The sequence below is a fragment of the Anser brachyrhynchus genome (assembly GCF_964034855.1).
Source record: "Anser brachyrhynchus genome assembly, chromosome: Z".
Classification (NCBI taxonomy): Eukaryota; Metazoa; Chordata; class Aves; order Anseriformes; family Anatidae; genus Anser; species Anser brachyrhynchus.
Genome location: NC_137697.1, coordinates 10,128,580 through 10,146,616, shown reverse-complemented (window position 1 = coordinate 10,146,616; position 18,037 = coordinate 10,128,580). Strand labels below are relative to the sequence as shown.

The 18,037-nt window shown below is 41.3% G+C and overlaps 1 long non-coding RNA gene across 1 annotated transcript; it reads left to right on the top strand.

Annotated features, from left to right (window-relative positions):
* Positions 1-334: 334 nt before the first annotated feature.
* LOC308185532 lies at positions 335-15,998 on the top strand. Its single transcript, XR_013943443.1, has 6 exons — positions 335-406; positions 2,777-2,945; positions 8,448-8,571; positions 10,185-10,405; positions 11,992-12,082; positions 12,346-15,998. It is a non-coding gene; the product is annotated as an uncharacterized lncRNA (long non-coding RNA).
* Positions 15,999-18,037: the final 2,039 nt, after the last annotated feature.

Sequence of the window (18,037 nt, the reverse complement as noted above, 5' to 3'; positions counted from 1 at the left end):
TTTAAGTACTGAAAGGCTGTGAGGTCACCCCGGAGCCTTCTCTTCTGTAGGCTGAACAGCCATATTTCTATATGAACATCTCTCTTGCCTATACAGCAGAGTTCATGACAAAATAGAAATGCTTTACAACTGCAAATGTTTCAAGATTTGTGGAAGTCAACAGCTGAATTAAATAACAAAGATCTAACTGTTGACCTCTTGCAACTTCACATCCTTTCATCAGTTCTCCAATTTGCTGAGCTATCTACAAATGAAAAGAGTCAGAAAATGTTGGAAAAGGAGTGACTAATCTGTTTTGACATTTTGCTGTGCTATTGTATTTTGAACCTTGGCAGGTAGAGGACAGAGCATGAGGCTTGTTGGAAGAATATGCTGAAGTCTGACAAAAGCTGCACACAGAGAACTGGTAAATATTGTTAGTTTACTGCTAAGGAACATAAAAATACTTTTATTTTTATTGTTTCTTATTACTAGGGAAGAATTCACTATGATACGACGTGACAGTATTGTATTTTATCTGAATGGGATGTTTTAATTCAATCTGTTTGCCATTAATTGTCACTGTAAAACTCCATTTGATAGTATGGTCTAACAAAGTCAGCCTAGGAGAGATTGGATTTATTAAAACCATTAATATGGTGCCAAACACTTTGGAAATATATGTTATCTTTTGATGGACTCAATGTATCATTTATTCCTTTTTATTATTATTATTATTATTATTTATTTTTAGTTTTATTGCCAGAAAGTCTGTGAATTTAGGAATAGATCCAGTTAAGGATTTATAAATCCAAGGCAGAATTTTGGTGGGCACCTAACCAAAATACCAAGGCCAGTCCCTCTCTTCTCAGAGCGTACCCAACAGCAGTGGGACCTGAGTTCACACACCACCTCCCTGTATGACTTGACCTTACTCAAAATGTCCTGGTCCTACTCTGGTGCCTGTGCAGGGCTTTTTCATGCTGGCTTAACCATCAACTCAAAAAAAGAGACTATTTCTCACTGTCCACAAATAAAACAATACATTGTGTTTTGCTCTTTGAAGGACAAGTGTCGTTACTGGTCTTCACCTGGGGAACTGGGGTAGCTTGTGCGAAGCATCCCAGGCTCAGAGCAGAACGGGGTGCTGGATATGCACCTGTGCTCAGCAGCTTCTGCTGACAGTCCTGGCAGAACCTGGCTTGATGCTCAGGGCTTCGCATCACTGCCAAAGCTTCCAGCTCTGTCCACGCCCCATGGCAAATGGGCAACTCACAGAGATGTTGGATTTCACCTTATGGACAAAGCACTTAAAAGCTACTCTTTTTTTTTCTTTTTTTCCTTGACTGGACACAGATGTTATGAGAATCTAAGCTGCTCCATCCAGTAAATTCCTGTTCACATAAGAGCATGAGAATGTTAATGACATTTAATTATAAATTGAAATTACCACAGGTTAAGTGAGAAGGATGAGGAAGCTTTTATGATTCTTGTGCCTGCTTCACAAGTGGTGATAATCCTGATTCAGCAGCATATAAACAAATACTTGTTTATACGAATTTCAATACATTTAATATCCATTCTTGTAATTTTTCCAAAGGTGATCTGAGCAACTCAAGGTTTGGCATTCTTTTTTCTTCTTTTTTTTTTTCTTTTTTTTTCTTTTTTTCATTTCTTTGCATTTAAAAACTTTGTTCTTTGCCTATTAAGAGGCATGTCCATTTGTTTTAGGCATGTCCACACAGATACTAACAGCCTTGATTTAGATGCTAGTCAGTAAAAACAAGGTAGAAACTTAAGTAAAGACTTCCCTTATAAAGGAGCAGACTTTGAAGTCATATTACAGCATTACCACACTCTATGATAGTTTTATAAATATTGTGACAGTGGGTAAAAGTGATGAGTAACAATTACTGTAATTGGTTGGCACTCATTGTAGCATGTATTTTAAATCTGAGAATATTAAATACTCGATGTCTTTGTTAAATTTTCCCTGGTAATGATTTGGAATGCAAAAAGAATGCAGAAGATTAGTTTCCAAATATGCTAATTTTTCCAAGCAGGCAGTGGTCTGTGTTATAAAGAATGATTTAGGCATTGCGACTTTTAAAGTGATGTTAGCAAAACCTTATGGCACTCAAAAAAATACTCAAGGAATATCAAATATAGGAAGAGTATTATTCAAAGAACTTCTTGGCATCACTGTTACCTTCCTTCCTGCATTTGGTGGTAAAATACAGTTGTCTGCACACACTGAATATGCACCTGCCTCTAACCAATGCAACTGCAGTTAGCATTGCCATCCTGTCAACAATAGCATAGGTACAGCAACATTTTCCAAGTCATAACACTATTTACATATGAAAAAAATAGACATTTTTTGAAGAATTCGCTTTTTCTTCCATTGCTCTGGTTTCTTACCCATGGTATCACAAGATTGTCTTTAGCTACAGACAGACATTGTTCTAGTTATGGGTAAAATCTGTGGAAGTTGGCAGCAGTAGAGTTCTGTATAGAGACAGGGGTCAGGTTGACCAAGAATTACTCTAATTTATTAATGAAGAAAACCCAGGCTTCAAACCCAGTGAATCTTTTCCCTGACCGCACAAAACAATGTTCCTTGTGATTACAGCAAAACTGGTTTGATCAGTGAAAAGCATGGTAGTCATCATCCGTGGACAGAGGTCAGGAGTGGTCTTGCTGCCCTTGATCTCCTAGGCATGGTCTTTGAAGGGAGCAAGTAGGAGTGGGGAATGGTTGATAAGGGAGATGTGCTCCAAACCTGCACTTCTTACAGGAACCGGAAGAAAAGGCTGAGCCATTGACACAAATCTTGGATGAAACAGAATGATGGGAAAGGACAAAAGAGAGTGAGACTACCAGGTTGACTGAAAGATACACATGCATGAATCTGAACCCAGGATAAACTTTAGGACTGCTCATTTTAAACTGGGAGCAAACCAAGGGTGAGTGAAAGGAAGAAAGCATGATGCATTGTGTGTGAAGCCATGTACCAACAGAGGTGTGGATGACTCAGCCAACTACATGACTCAGGTGCTGGGAACTCTGACACTGACTCCTCACAATGATCCTGGGCAAGTCCCAGCTTTTCTTTGGGTCATGTCTGACCTCTGAGTAAGCAGACTGAATTCCCACTGCAGTCAATGCAGTTGTATTTACATATGTTGTCCTCATATTTCATGGAATGCTTAATTTTATACATCTGTAAATGTTTGCTTTACTTGAAAAGGTGCCAGAAGACCAGCTTCTGTAAGGAACTTCAAGCTGGAAATGCCAAGTACAAAAGGGAGTGACAGAGACTTACCCAAATAAATGTCACTACCTGAAGTAGTGATAACACTTTTAGTCCTAGTTAAAATCACTGATCTAGTTTTCAAATATACTGAGCATCAGTTCACTCCTCTAAAGTGAATAGGTGCTTCAGGCACTTGACACATCTGTAAATCAGAGCACGCATTCCCCTCTGGTATATAGTCTCAGATCAGGCAACAGTTCTGCTTTAATTAATATCTTTGAACACTGAAGATAATGTGCTCCCTTTCCTTGCCTTGCCTTGCCTTGCCTTGCCTTGCCTTGCCTTGCCTTCCCCTTCCCCTTCCCCTTCCCCTTCCCCTTCCCCTTCCCCTTCCCCTTCCCCTTCCCCTTCCCCTTCCCCTTCCCCTTCCCCTTCCCCTCCCCTCCCCCTCCCCCTCCCCCTCCCCCTCCCCCTCCCCCTCCCCCTCCCCCTCCCCCTCCCCCTCCCCCTCCCCCTCCCCCTCCCCCTCCCCCTCCCCCTCCCCCTCCCCCTCCCCCTCCCCCTCCCCCTCCCCCTCCCCCTCCCCCTCCCCCTCCCCCTCCCCTCCCCTCCCCTCCCCTCCCCTCCCTCCCCTCCCCTCCCCTCCCCTCCCCTCCCCTCCCCTCCCCTCCCCTCCCCTCCCCTCCCCTCCCCTCCCCTCCCCTCCCCTCCCCTCCCCTCCCCTCCCCTCCCCTCCCCTCCCCTCCCCTCCCCTCCCCTCCCCTCCCCTCCCCTCCCCTCCCCTCCCCTCCCCTCCCCTCCCCTCCCCTCCCCTCCCTCCCTTCCCTTCCCTTCCTTCCCTTCCCTTCCCTTCCCTTCCCTTCCCTTCCCTTCCCTTCCCTTCCCTTCCTTCCCTTCCCTTCCCTTCCCTTCCCTTCCCTTCCCTTCCCTTCCCTTCCCTTCCCTTCCCTTCCCTTCCTTCCCTTCCCTTCCCTTCCCTTCCCTTCCTTCCTTCCCTTCCTTCCCTTCCCTTCCCTTCCCTTCCCTTCCCTTCCCTTCCCTTCCCTTCCCTTCCCTTCCCTTCCCTTCCTTCCCCTTCCCTTCCCTTCCCTTCCCTTCCCTTCCCTTCCCTTCCCTTCCCTTCCTTCCCTTCCCTTCCCTTCCCTTCCCTTCCCTTCCCTTCCCTTCCCTTCCCTTCCCTAATTCCCTCCCTCCCCTCCCCTCCCCTCCCCTTCCCCTTCCCCTCCCCTTCCCCTCCCCCTCCCCCTCCCCCTCCTCTCCTCGAGTCTCCTCGAGTCTCCTCGAGTCTGCTCGAGTCTCCTCGAGTCTCCTCAAGTCTCCTCTCCTCTCCTTTTTTCTGTGTGTTGAGGTGACTCAAATTGCAAAGAACTGAACTAGATGACATAGACTATTTGATCAACATAAAATCTATAATTAGCTCAAATCTTAACTTAAAAAAAAGGTGCATAGTGCATCATAAATAATGCAAATATGCCAATTCCTAGTTTTTGAAGCATAACTGAACTAGATGGAGACAATTCCCAATCCAGGGAACGTTGCCATTGGCATGTGAACTCATCTGCTTTGAACAAATAGGAACAGGCACGTTATGTTGAGAAAAGGAAGGCTAAATCAAAGAAACTAAATAATAATGTCAAAAAAAAAAAAAATCAAACAGTAATAAGTTAGTGTGTTTTTCAGTTATCTGAACAGCAGAGCAAAATGACTGTACTCCCGGAAACTAAGTTCACATAGTTATTTCAAAGCCATCACAGATATGACTAAGTCCTATCTCAGTGTGTGAACGCTACATGACAGTGATTCCCAAATTGACAAGTCAAAGAGTCAACTTGGCAAAATTGGAAAGCATATAAAAAAGTGAACAGATATGCTTGAGGCAATGAAACACTAAACACAGCTGACTACCATACCCAGGGGATGAGCAGGAGTCTGGTCTGTTCTGGTGAATCATTCTGCATATGTAAAGGGTCTACTTAGGTGGTGATCCAAGAATGTTAATGTTTCTTCATCTTATGGTAATTTTAGGATTTGCTATTTTTCATTGCCTGCTGCATTCCTTTAGCATTCTAAAACTGTGCCAAATTCTAAAGACAATACTAATCCAGCTTTTACCTCTGTAAAATTTTGTTCATTCAAAAGATTTTCTAAAGTACAGAAGGTGCTGCCCTAGCTGCTTCACTGCATTCTGTGAAAGCCCACTGACATCCAGAGACTGAGAGGTAGGCCAAAGCTCAATATGTTCAAAATCTTAGCTTTACACATTTGTGATTTTGACACATTGGCAACATCTCGTATTACACAGTGATGGAAGGAGTGAAGAGTTATGAGATTATATGTGTAGATATTTTAAGTGGGTAAGAAGTCCTGCTGGCACACAGGGAAATTACTTGCTATATTTCACCTCATAGTATTCCCTAAAAGTGAACTGAAAGCCGTTTTTCTTCTGCAGGACACACTTCAGTACTTGTTTTTTACTTTTTTTCTTCTTCTTTTTTTTTTTTTTTTCCTGGCACTCACTGAAAACAGTGCTTTGCATCTATGGCTATTCTGGGAGCAGTGACTTTTATGGGACTTTCTGCTCTCCAGATAATTAATGTAGTAGCTCAAATGTGAATTGGAAACAACAGGAACAAAACAGCCAACCAAATTAAAACTTGAGTGCTTGCCTAATATGATTCTGAAGGATTTCAGGTAGTTTGGTGGAATGGATTGAACACCACAGGCTGAATGGAACTCAAGTAGTAAAATTATTGGAGGGAATGTGTTGCTCTGAAATAGTTTATTTGCATTCATTTTACTGGGTTTATTTAAAAAGAACTTCAAGAATTAAAAGGTGACATACACAGATGTGGCCTGGAGGCAGAATCACATTGCATGCACATTGCCTTGGTCTCTGTCAAAGCACTCCGAGCATTACAGAGCAGAGCTAGACTACCAAAATTTAGGGATGAGTAAGAGAAGCAGAGACTGGCACTTGTCTTCAGAATAAAAGAAGAAATTGCATGGCCCTGAATTAGGACGAAAACACTGATGAGACAAACCGCGGAAAGGTTTGTATCAGGTCTCACCTATAAAGCCCTGTCTCCTTCCCAGACTCCGCATCTTCTGTCCTGAGAGCCCCAGCTCAGCCTGGACTCAGATTCAACAGGGATCATTTTCTGGCATTTAGCCTCTGAAGAAAGGTATCATATCCAAAGTGCCTTTGGACAGTGGTCTCCAACCTGTCCATCTCCTTGGATTGTATCCAGGATTTTCTGGGAGATGAAATGGCTTGTGATAAAGCCACCTCAAAAGTCATGGTAATGATTTAACAGCACGGGAGATGACAGGCTTTAAACCATTTTCCAGACCTTTTTAACTTATTAGCGTAGGTATCTTAATGCATGACATAGGTGGTACAGAGCTACCTCAGAAGGTCCCTGTTAGAATAGTGAAGGTATACACAAAGCACAAAGCAGTCATCTTATATGGTTAGGGCTACAAACTATCAGTGCTCCCTAAACTCAATTCATTTCCATATGAGTACTGAAGTTCAATAATTTGTTTTCTTAAATAAAATCAATTTAAGATGTTAAAACTTATTGGAAGCTATACTTCACAATATTCTTAGTACCCACCACATCCTGGGTAATTCTGAAAAATCAGGAATTTAGGAAGAGGCGCTGCTCTGCTTTTCTTTTCAAAAATGATTAGATTATTGCCAAGAGAACTCTGCTGAAAGTCAGGGAATTCTTGAACTTCTTGGCAAGCAAAACAGCAAATGGACAAAACACTTCTGCTTATGCTTCCAGGCAGTGGGTCTCAGCAGAAATATGAAAAAATGTGAAAACCTACATAGAAATAAATGTAGAAAAACAAAAAGGTTGAAAAGAGAACCCATCTGCACCCTTCTGCAATTGCTGAACTGGTCAAATAGTAACTGATCAGTGAAGAAGAGTTGAAAAGATTTAATGTTCTTTACTTGAGACATTATTATTACTAAATGTAGAAGCAAAGTGAAATAATTAATGAATCAAAAATTGCAACCAAATTGCAGGGAAAAAAAAGCCTTCATATTGAATGTGGGCTAAAATTCTACCTACTAAAATACTGTTGTTTTGTTGTTGTTGTTATTATTATTATTATCTTTATCACTATTACTATTATTAGAGAAGACTGAGGGGAGATCTCATCAATGTGTATGAATTTCTGAGGGGAGGGTGTTGAGAGGATGGAGCCGGTCTCTTTTCAGTTCTGTCCAGTGACAGGATGAGAGGCAATGGGCACAAACTGAAGCACAGGATGTTCCGGCTGAATATGAAAGGGCACTTCTCTACTGTGAGGAGCACTGGAACAGGTTGCCCAGAGAGGTTGTGGTCTCCTTCTCTGGAGATATTCAAAACCCACCTGGATGCCATCCTGTGCAATGTGCTCTAGGAGATTCTGCCTGGCAGGGGCATTGGACTAGATGATCTTCAGAGGTCCTTTCCAACCCTGCCCATTCTGTGATTCTGCAATTATTTTATACAACTAATGCTTCAGGGATTCCAGAGATGAGCAATATATACATATATATAAAAATATATTTATTATTATTTTTTTTTCAGTGACAGTGAAATGTGATTTTAAGATAATTTACTTGTTTATGTTATATCAAACACTGCTCCCTCAACGTAGTAAAAGCTGTTCCTCTTTGTAAAATGGAGAAGGTTATAGATTTGTTTCCCTATTTTAGTTTTCTTCTTGCCTTGAAAGTAGAAAGTGAGAACTAAATTTTAACACTGTATGAATGCTGAAAGTCAGCTCTTATCTTGCTGTTGGTTCAGCTCCATATTTCATCTTAATGCTGTATTGTGAAATTTCAGTCCAATTTTAAGTGAGAAAGCCGCCATCATCTCCTGTGGTCAGGCTAGCTCATGGCTCATACCCTATGGATTTTGTTATTCACCTATTGTGTGGTTAAGAATGGGAGCTGAAATTGTTCCAAACACACACACACAAATTGTAACAAATGTGTCAAAACCATTTTAATCCTAGAGATTTTGAAAGGAAAGAAATGTGACAAGTGGAGTGGAGGAATAGGGAGGCTGCATTTCTGGGGAAGCTTTTTAGTGAAAATTTAAGCTTAATATTTCATTTTCTTTTGGCATTCAGTTGTAAACTTTCCTTTCTTTCTCCTTTGCTTTTTCTATTCTTTCCCTTCTTTTTTCCTCCACCCTCTTCTGATAAATAGAAGGAACAAAGAAAGATAAAGCTGATAAGAAAGAGCAGAAGGAAGAAAAGTATCTACCTGGAACAATCTGGAACTGCTGACCAAATATTTTCAGTGGATCACTGCGGAGTGTATTTCAGCTCTGGTAATTTGCACAATGAAAATTTCAGCTTCCTAAAAGACCTACTTGTTCTAGCAGGTGCTTATAGAGTATGCTGTTTAGTTGTGGTTGACTGTCTACTTTTGGAAGGCCAGTTTACTTGTAGCATAACAGAGGTTTCTCTCTTTTCAAAGCTTTTACCCCTTCCCCTCCCCCCCCCCCCCCCTTTTCTCTCTCTCTCCTATTTAATATGGATTTTTATCTTTATTTTTATTTTTAATCCCTGTTTCCGTGAGGGAAATACATTTTCAGAAAATATATAAAATACAGGTAGTATTCAGACTCAAGAGACCTTTATCTTTTGTTTTGCAACATCTGTTAAAGACTAGGCTCCTTCACAGTAGATAACAGACAGAGAACTTCCTTGTTCTTGTTCTTGATCCCAAGCTTTTCTTGGCTTAAGTTTATATTGGGACTATTGATGGCCAATATTCTACCATTTATGATGCCAGCAAGAGACGTCATTTATTTGTATTATGCTTTGTATTATTTGGCTTGATTATCTAAGTGCCATAAAATTTAATTGGGTGCCATTTCCTTTATACTTTGTCATGAATGTTTATGAAAGGAAGTTCCACCTTTTCAAAAGTGCAGAAACATCACTTGACCAGGTGACATGACACAAAGCTGCAGGTAAGTAGACTGCAGACACCAAAATAATAACTGCCTATCATTTTCAGCCTTATGTGTTTCTACAAATTGCTTTGGTTCTTCTCTTTGGCTTACTAGAAAGTGAAAATGACCATATTGTATGTTAGCCAACACAAAAATATATGGTATTACATTACAGCCATGACTGTGATTTGGCATCTTGCTTCGAAAATATCTAGGGTCATATTATACACAGACACAAGCAGGGGGGTTGGTACTAGGTGATCTTTAAGGTCCCTTCCAACCCAAGCCATTCTACGGTTCTGTGACAAACCAAGAGCCTCTCTACTGAAATCAATGGCAGCCCAATAACGTGGCAAAATGAGGGCACTGGAGCCTCCATTGGTTTGCATGGTGAAAAATGTCTAAAATTGCTGCAAAACAGATTTGATAAAGAATTTGTCTGTCCCTTGCACTTACCTGAGGTTAATGGCTATATGTGCTACCACATGCCAAGCAGCAGGCTGTCATCTTTGAAAAAAACATCAACAATCAAGAAAGTCTTGGATTCTAATTGTAGCAAAATCTGCCTATGTTACCACTTGGACATGGCTGGCTTTCCAAATACCTCACTGGGATACCAGTGAGATCAAGAACGTCTCAGGTGAGCAGAGATTTTATCTCACATATGGACATAAAATCTGCACAGGGAAGGCTGTTTGAGTCGGTTAGACACAGCTAGATAAGGGTAAGTGGGTCAGTGTGGCCATGCTCCATTGTAAATTAAACTCAAGAAAAAACAGGAATTAAACAGGAAAAAATCTTCTTCACATTCTTCACATGTCTGACAGACTTGTGAGCTTGTGCTGCATTGAGCCAGCCGGGCAGCTTTATAGCTTCCTTGACCCCTTTTGTGACAGCTACCCAGATGTCCATTGTGCTGCTGCCAAACAAAACAAAACTAATTTATATTCTTTGTGGTTAATGGAAATACCTTCTGTCATTAGGGTGTTGGGAAATCAGCTGTCCAGAGAGAGCTAGCAGTGATCTTGACCCTGCCACCTCTGGTATGACCCTGACTGCTCCTCCACTGCTATTGTTATTCCTAATTTCTCAAATGAGCAATAGGCGACTTGTAAAATGGTCTGTTGGCTTCAAGCTTCTTGACACGAGAAAGGGCAAAGGAGCATGTTCCTTAGGACTGCAAAGGACTGCCAAGGAATTTCAGGTATGTCACCAGCAACATAACATCATATTCACGTGCAATAAATCTGCAGATTAGATAATGTATCAACCCTTTTCCTGCTAACAATCCTCACCATTGCTCATTTTGGGCAATCACCTAGAGGATGGTCCCTTTATATGTAATAATATATTCATTAACTTATGTCCATGAAAACGTTCAGGGCATTCCACAAAATAATTAACCATTTCACAGTAAATACAGGAATTCACTGGGAGTCCTTTCATCTGGAAGTACACACATTGCTTAAAACTGACAAAAGCAGCATTTGAAGAAAAAAAGTGAATAGTTAAAATTATTAGTTGTCACATTCCATTAAGCATAGAAGATTCACATTTACAATAATTCTCACTGCTCACATTGCTTAATCTGACATGCTGTGTGCAATAAGAAGAAATGGTGTGCTCAGGTTTCAGGAGGTTGCTGAAAGCGCCTCTACAAACCTCTAAGTCTGTTCAGCTAGAAAAGAGATAAGATTGAGCCTACTGAAGAGCAATGTTTGACAGCTCCTCTGTGTATGGCAGCAAAATAAGGATCAATTGTTTTCACTGCATTTTTCAAAGAAATATCTATGATCAGGAGAAACAAAAAACAACAGTCCAAAATGACAGACAATGAATATTTGTAACATTTCAAAGAATCTCTTCTAATGTTAGTGATTACTTAATTTAACAGAGCTGCAAGTGATCTGATCTTGTGTTGGAAACAGTCCTGCTTAAATCAGGAGGTTGAACTAAATGGTCTCCAGAAGTCTCTACTGATGGAGGCTATGTCTATGGCTATGATTTTTTGTTCTCCCAAAGCAGCTCAGAACTGTACCCCACTGTTATATACCACTTATGCCAGCTTTCCTGGCTATGAAGAGGAAATCAAATATTTACTTACCTACCCCACAAGGGTATAGGGAGGAGAATTATATTTACACAGTGGTAAGAAAATGTAAACTAGGTGTCACAGGACTATTGCTGAATAACAGCCTTTGCAGTTATGAGGGGCTGTGTGTGAGGTAAATCATTCGTCCCTCTGTGACTCTGTACAGGGCCCTGAGATAAATATGGTTGAAATACTGAATTCCTGTGAACTATGGAGCTTATTTTTTTGGGCAGCTGGCAACCTGAGAAGCTGCTTGGGCACTTCTTTCCAACTGTCCTAAGGCCAACCAGAAGATTACATGGAATAATATGATACGCACAGATTACTCAAGACGACTTACAGCAAACAGAATTCAAGAGTTTCAGTTCCCATGGGACCTCTGTCAGGACGGGTTGCTCTGGGTGATTTCAAGGGGACCATGAAAGTCAGGGACACGCAGGTGTGCTGCCTTACCTTGAAGCATTCATCTCAGCCATCTGACTCATTTGGCCTTTAGAGAATGGTGACAAACTAAAGCTACACTGAAAGCCCAAGAACAGGAGAATTCTGCTGAAAAGTGTATTTCCATTCAGGAGACCTGGACCTTGTTTACAGAGCTGTGAGGACCTCAGAGTCTGTTTCCCCAACAGTTTCTCAAATTACTAAATAATTCTATGAACTGACATAGACTCATGTCCCATTTGCATTATCATTTACAGATGAATGTTTGCCAGTGTCGACAAATGCAGATGAAGGACACAAGGTTTGGCTCTGCACAACACTCCTAGAGAAGACATTGGGATGAGACAGGTGGGCGTTTGAGCACAGTTCTTGTTTCCAACAAGGAAATGGAATGAACGTTCAAGGGAGGAAGGCTTAGTACTAGGTATGAGGAAACACTTCTAATAAATTCCACCTTTTAAACCCTCTTTGATTCTGCCATTGTTCATGACGGTTGTTTATTGCTTTTTAGACAAAAAGGCAAGATGATCCAGTAAATATGTTTCTGTAGTGTTCTCAGCTATAAGAAAGTTCCTTAGCCTAATTTTATTTTATTTCTCTCCTAAAACAAGATCACTCACAAGGACAATTACTTCTCTGCACGAGGACTTTCTGAGGAAGCATCTACATTTCTACTGGGACTGGCTGTTGCTAGAAGGAGAGAATATCAGCTTCACATACAGAATTATTTCAGCAATCTCTTCTTTCATTTCACTGCCCTTATTCTCACTTACTGATATTGCAGCAGCACCCACAGGCCTTAACTGGGGAGAAGTCTCCATGGCACTAGACAGCGTACAAACACAGAGCAAGATGCTGAAGAGCTTGCAATTAAATAAAGTAATATTATGGTGCCTTTTCTTTAGCTACAGGAGAAGAGGCTAAGGAATCAATTAGATTAATATCATGCTTAGCCCAAATCTACGAGGTTACATTTGCAGTCTCTTCCTGACACTCTATCTCTTAGAGAGCACTTGTGTTAAATAAACCATATTACTTGTGTTAAATAAACCATATTATAGATTATGAGACAATACCAACAATGTTAATTTAAGTGAAAAAAATAATCAATATGAGAACTAGACAAAGTATTGCATTTGACTCTGGCTTTTGATAAATCCAGTTATTTGCTTAATCTTTTCCGTGTGTGAAGGTTTTTTGCTCATCACAGTTTTTTTCACATGTAGATATTGCTTCAGAAAAATTAAAGTGAAGGGGGATCAGCTGAAATCAGGTAGACGTATTCTTGGCTCTGATGATGCAGAAATTACAGAGAAAATTTTCAAAGGTCTACTAATCCATTTGACTAGTATTTTGGCTATATGTGCATCTGACCTGGTAACAGCATCATGACAGCAATTCTGATTTTCAACTTGAACACACCTCATAATCAAAACAGGTCAATGGCATATAGGACTAGATGCTTAGCCATTTGTGAGAAATACCACACTTTATGCTGTAGTTTACAGCAAACCTGCCTTTGGACAGAGCATGAGAAAATCAGGGAGGCATGTTTTTGGCACACTTTGCCTATTAAGCATGACACTGTATAAATATTGATAATTGGGTGTCAAGGAAAAATAATTAAGTATTTTATCCCAGAAATCCCAACAAGAGAGAAAAACCTGTTTTGTGTAAACTGAGTGTAAGACATGCTATACAGGCATTTTTATTATACACACCCAGTAAAATTAAAATACATGGAAAGCTAAGTATTAGTTAAAAACAAATGTCCTGAAGATACAGTTAAGTACATAGTTAAATACATAATAAATAGTTACCAGTAGGGATATTATAATCTGTGTTCACAAGCATTCATTTTATTAGCAATTTTTTATTTTTTGTTTTTATTTTTTTCTTTTTTGCCTGTTAGGAAATAATAAGTGAGTTCTAAGGATGCATTTTGAACTTGATATATGGCAATTACTAATGCAGGAATATTAGAAGAACCATTCCAAAATTCTGCTGTTCCATAATCCTTCCCAAATGAAACTGGAGGCTTTCCATTGGCTGTGAAACTGCCAGAACTGGGAAAAACGGTACAGTAATATAAAAGTCTTTGCTTCATTTTTTAAGTAGGAAAAAGTTATATTAAGCTTTAGCTTTTTATTAATTCCTTGCAAATTTAAAGACTGATCCTCATGGACAATGGATGATCTCCTTTGGAGGTGAAAGAGAAGCAGCAGAGACACGTCTGGCTCACTCCTTACTCCTTCTGATCATCTTTCTGTCTGGGAGCCCAGTGCTGCCTGAGAAACGTGTTCAGGGGCAGTGATGGGCACAATGCAGATCCAAGAGACCCTCTGCAGTTCACCCTGAAAAACAGCAGGATGGCTGTGATAAAAGTTGTCTTCTACAGATGAGGCCAGACATGTTAATGTAAATCTGCTGACTAATGCTTCCCCCAGATGTCAATGGATCATCTCTGAATGACCCATTGTCACTGGGGAGGCTGGGAAGTATCAGCTACTCTTATTTTCATATTCAGACCCAGTTACCAGTCTTTTCTCATACTGACTTCTGCCCCTGTGGATAGGAGATAGGGGAAGCAGAAAGGAATTTCAGGGGACATGTCCCCATCTTGATCTCCTAATTTCCTTCTCCTAAGCTTAATGGTGCCTGGAAGGAGGTAGCTTGCAGAGGTGCTCCTGTGAGAACCTCAGCCAGTAAAACACGTTGAAGGGACAAGCAACCCATTCTCTGAAAAGAATAGTGCAGAGCAGGACTGACATTTTGGCAGGATCCTGACAGCCACGCTGGGGTACAGAGGTACTGCAGGTTTTTACAATACCCTAGGTAACAGCAGCAATATCTGGTGACCCTAAGAACACCTGCCCCTGTACTACCTTGATCACCCAGGGTTTCCCCTGGAGCTCCCTTAGTTTCCTCTAGCCTTTTTAAATGTTTGCTACTGCTGTCACTGTTGCCCGTTTTGGAGAAACAACAAGGGACAAAGACAAGGGGCAATCAGCAGGTGAAGAAATGATGGTATGATATGGGTGGGAATAGGCCACAGGTTGCACTGTTGAAGCAGAAGAACATGGGGCCCAAATATTTTGTTTGACTCTTAGCCAAAGAAAGCTCTTGGCTGTGAGGACTTGTGTCTGTATGCTGCTAGGCTGAAGGGGGAACTAGCTCCCAAAACGCCTTGCTGTAGTCATGCATGTCCTTCTCTTACTGTTTCTCTAATATCCCATTCCCAAATGTTCCACCTCCATTCCAAAAGAAGCATGTTGTTCAATAATTTATGGAATTGTCTGCCTTTGGATGCTAAAGCTATCTTTGCAGAAGAGCATGATGACTTTACTTTGAGATTCTGTGTACCAGCTGTTTTAAATCTGTCTTTTCTGATGCCTCTCACTGGAATTTCTGGAGTGACATGACTCAGCAAATACTGATTTTTTCTTGCATTCACAAGTAAGTAAAGCAATATCAAGTTTCACCAGGAAGCGAACCTTCTGCTAAATTGGTGACACCTGAATCTACTGCGCTTCTGTTACTGGCTTCATTTTCTAATTAGTTCTGTAAAAAGAAAAAACAAGAAAAGATAGGATCATGTGAGCTAGACTCCATTGGTGTCCAAACAATCCTACTTATTAAGCCATATTTTTTTCCCTGTAACTTTATCCCTGAGTTCAAGGTTTGTTTGTTTGTTTGTTTTAATAGAAATTATTTGCACAATCAGGAGGATTGTGTGTATAATGTTGAAGTGCCTTTAATGATTAATGTTTGTGGAAGAGTCAGCTCAAAGCTAATCTGTAGGTAAAAAATGAATTTCATTCATTTGCAGGTAAATGTCACGGTTAGCTTTAATTAAACAGACAGTCAAAGAATGGCTGCTAATTCTCTCACTCTTTTTTTTTTTTTTCAGTGCTTGTGTGCAAAACTGATATTTAACTGATGTAGACATTCTAGGTTTAATAAACATTTTGTGATTCATGATGTGAATTACAAAAGTATAGGAAACTTTATGGGTAGGATGTATATTCCTGATGTATGTGTGTCACATCATGTATATGCAATGTGACTATACAACAGTCACATGCATAAGCTAGTCATTAAGATAATCTGTCTATCTATCTATCTATCTATTTATTTATTTATTCTGTATTAGGCATCCTGACCTAAGATCAATATGGAAAATAAAGACAAATTCAAACCAGAACACAAGTACCTCAGTTTTACCTACCGAGTCCTTGTTGTATAATCTAGGGTTCCAGATTCAACGCCTGCCATTTATAGCAAAAACAAGAAACCTCAGGATGACAATATGAAAATACGTGCATTGAGTAGGCAGCTACCTACACCTGGCCAGCAGAAAAAGCTGATGAAGCTCTGTCAGATCATCCTGACTTGCTACTGTTAAAACAACAGCCTCTGGTATCTAAACTGGCTGTGCAGTTCAAGGTCTTCCTACCTATGGGATGCAGATCATAGCATTATCTTCTGAGGAAATGCCTACAGCTATCTGAAAGCACTAAAGCAGAGAAGCAGCACATGCACCCATCTTTTCTAGAAAATGAGCCCGTCTGTATCCATCCATCTAGTAGACCCAAAAGTCTCAAGCCTGTGTGCCTGAGAAAGATGTCCCAATGGCAGTCTGTGAGTCTGTCTTGACCAGGGTATTTTCTATATAGCCACTGGCTCTTGTGCGTCCAGGAAAATAGTGTATGCTGTCCAGACAAGAACATTTGGAAGGAAACCAAGGATCTTCTTCAGGGATGTGCTGAATCCTACAGGTGCTTAAACTAACTCAGAAAAAGATTTTGATTTAGACAGAAGGCTACAAGTAGATTCTGGTGTTGATTTTCAGGTAGCATGTGTACACTGCAGACTTCTCTATGTAAATTCTTCATTCAGGGCTCCACCTTCTAAGATGAGTGCCTCTAGGGCCTGAATTACCCTTCTTTTGTGTTCTTCTTTCTGTGACCTATTCTTTGTAGCTCTTACTGGGTAGAATGTATTGTCCTTTGAAGAGCCCATTCTCAGACACTGGCCCTGCAAAATCATCTTGGCTTCAAGCAAGATATCTTGCACTGGCCTGGAATCCAACTGGGAAATAAGCAGCAATCATTTAACACTGTGAAAATAAGATTAGAGCATCCATTTATTTTTGCTGATGCTGCCAAATTAGAGAGACATCATAATCATTCTGCTCTGCCTGAGTCAGCACATTTTTATAAGTAAAATGTTCTTTTGATCATGGTTCAGTTTGTTGTTGTTGTTGATTTTTCCTGGCAACACCATGGAAATTAATATTTGGCTCTGAAGTACAATGCCTACAGCCTAAAGTAAAGCCAAACAACCCACTGCTACTTCTCCTCTAGAGATTTTTGGAAGGGAGGGTAAGACCATGCCAATCAGCTGATATCTGATACAAATGGAGATTAAATGTTGTGAATCAGGAGGCAAGGTTGAACATGGAGAAACGAGGAAACATGGTTGAACGAGGAGAGGAGACTCGAGGAGACTCGAGAGACTCGAGGAGAGGAGACTCGAGGAGACTTGAGGAGAGGAGACTCGAGGAGACTTGAGGAGAGGAGACTCGAGGAGAGGAGACTCAAAGAGAGGAGACTCGAGGAGAGGAGAGGAGACTCGAGAGGAGAGGAGAGGAGATTCGAGGAGATTCGAGGAGAGGAGATTCGAGGAGAGGAGATTCGAGGAGATTCGAGGAGATTCGAGGAGATTCGAGGAGAGGAGAGGAGATTCGAGGAGATTCGAGGAGATTCGAGGAGATTCGAGGAGAGGAGATTCGAGGAGATTCGAGGAGATTCGAGGAGATTCGAGGAGATTCGAGGAGATTCGAGGAGATTCGAGGAGATTCGAGGAGATTCGAGGAGAGGAGATTCGAGGAGATTCGAGGAGAGGAGATTCGAGGAGATTCGAGGAGATTCGAGGAGATTCGAGGAGATTCGAGGAGAGGAGAGGAGAGGAGAGGAGAGGAGAGGAGAGGAGAGGAGAGGAGAGGAGAGAGAGGAGAGGAGAGGAGAGGAGAGGAGAGGAGAGGAGAGGAGAGGAGAGGAGAGGAGAGGAGAGGAGAGGAGAGGAGAGGAGAGGAGAGGAGAGGAGAGGAGAGGAGAGGAGAGGAGAGGAGAGGAGAGGAGAGGAGAGGAGAGGAGAGGAGAGGAGAGACGAGGAGAGACGAGGAGGTACGAGGAGAGGAGAGGAGAGGAGACTCGAGGAGAGGAGACTCGAGGGGAGGAGAGGAGACTCGAGGAGAGGAGACTCGAGGAGAGGAGAGGAGACTCGAGGAGAGAAGAGAAG